The following is a 2,405-nucleotide window of genomic DNA, read 5'->3' on the forward strand; positions in this document are numbered from 1 at the left end:
GAGTTCACTGATATATGGAATATATTACAGAGACATCTTTGTGTCCCCATTGTGGACACATTTGGTGTGAAGTCAAAGCATTGTGGCCACTTTTTAAATATAACCAAGGAATTCTCACAAAGCCAGAACAACATTTGATCATGAGTGGCCCTGGCTCCAATTTCAGTTCCTTGAAGTCCTTTGGAAATCAGCCTGTTCAGATTTTGGTTCAGACTTTGCAGAAGATGTGAAACAAAACAGGATTTGATTTCAACTGGGCACACCTATTTGTAGCTGAAACAATGGTGAATTGTTTGAGAAAAATCTCAATGAGATCACCATGATCTAATTTTGACTGCACTCTGAAAGGGAATAAAGAGCATTGTGAGCTTATTGAAACCACTTTTGAAGTAGCATCACAGAAATCATGGTGAACTCTTTATGATTAATTCACAATAAGTTCAGGGGAGTGTAGGTAAACTCTTTATGATCACTTCACAATAAGTTCAGGGGGGTGTGGGTGATCTTTGTATGATCAATTCACAATAAGTTCAGGGGGGTGTGGGTGATCTCTTTAAAACTACAATCAGCTAATGCAGCAGCTTTGTAATCTGCCAAGAGTCAATATTCCTGTAGAGAGATGAGCATAATGTTGTTTTGCAGTGGTTCTTAAACTTTGATTGGGTTCTTTGGGTGGCTTTGACCCCACCAGGCAAGTCATCAGTGTTGGAGTGATCACATTCACAAGGAGAGACATTAATGTCCTGGTCAGTTTGGTTCAGTATTTGGACACCACTGTGGCTGAGATTCTGAGGCCTTGTGCCATTGCGCACAACCTCCCCACCTCGGGCCATCAGTAAAGTGTGATGAATTCTTAAAGCTCTATAAAGACTCTAACAGACATTTGAGTGCTTTAAGACCTTGGTGTCCATTGAACTATTCCACAGACATCTATAGAGCTTTTAGACATGTAAGACATGATAGACCTGCTTTGGACTTGCAGCCGTTCAGGTGCATTAGGAAGCATGTAATGGGCTGGTGATGCGCACTCACTGCACCTGCCGCCCGCACCTGCCGCCCGCTGCGGTGTGGGCACCACTCTCGAGCTCAGACCGCCCCGACGCCAACCTCCTAGCAGGTACCGCGCCCTAATGCGTGCCCCAATGCGTGTCCCGATGTGTGCCCCGAACAGCCCCAAGCCTCCTGAAAGGCCCCCTGGTCTCTCACGCGCCACCCCCATTTGCCACCCGCGAGTCGAGCAAGGCGAGCCACGATAAGCGGCCCCGACTGAGGGCGCCAAGCCCCACCAAGCATCGGGGCTCGAGGGCAGTACGAAACACCCGATACGCTTGTCGGCGGTCGCGGTGCATGCACCCCCGCCCACCAATCACACTGCGCGGCCCCGACAGTCTAGACAAGGCATGTAGAGCGCGGCCCTCATAGGGGCCCTGATCGTCGTGCCCGTCGCGCCTTGCGTGACGGGTGCACCTTTCATCTTCTATCCCTTCCGTATGGCTCCGGCCCCTCCTGTATATACGCGTAACGCGGGCCCCAAGCTCCGGGAAATTCCACTTTCTCTTACCCCTTCAGAGCTCAAGTTTCTCTGGTCCAGAATAGGCTAGGAATATGACCTGAATTGGTCTCCTGGTTCAGGACCGGAGACAGGCTTGGAACTAGGATTGTAGAGAGCAAAGCGGCATATAAAGCCATTTGTTATCTGGCAAGTAACTTTACTAAGCAGAATTCCGGACCCAAACTAGCCTCGCAGCCAGGCTATTGACAGGAGACCAGTTCGGGTGCTTTTGCAAGCCTATTCAGGACTGAAACCCGGACCAATTGCGTGTTGTGAGATACCTCAGGTCCTAAGCAGGTACCAGAAAGTTTCAGGCACAATGGGGGGCACACCTAGGATGTAGGCAAAGAGTGGAAGCCGGAAAGAGAGATAATAAACATCTGACTAGGTCAGTATGTCATGCACCCCCATTTTTGCGTTTTTGTAGCTCCACGGTTCTGCTGCAATGCACTTGGAACCTCACAAGATGCCTAGAGCCCTGTCCACCACCACAACATACAGAAGGTCCGTTGTGTACATGGCTGTGAGGTGTGGGCAGACTTGGTGCCAAGTGTTTTGTGCTGTCTGGGCATTCTGGACATGTTTTGTGCAATGTGGTGCCTAGGCTATCACAGGTGCCAGTCCATTTTGCGATACAGGTTCCGTACGGACTTTCCAATTGTTCCTGTACTTTCTGAGCTACCTGTAAATCCTTGTCTCTGTAAATACTGGCCTCATATTTGCACAATCAAGATTCTCCTTCCCTCAGAATTTCATTTTTTGCCTACATCTGTAGCAAATCCTATGGCAACCCTCTGTGATTAGTGACTTACAGCTGGAAATTTCAGGTCATGGCAGCTATATATATATATAT

This window comes from Trametes versicolor, assembly GCF_000271585.1.
Source record: "Trametes versicolor FP-101664 SS1 unplaced genomic scaffold TRAVEscaffold_9, whole genome shotgun sequence".
NCBI lineage: Eukaryota > Fungi > Basidiomycota > Agaricomycetes > Polyporales > Polyporaceae > Trametes > Trametes versicolor.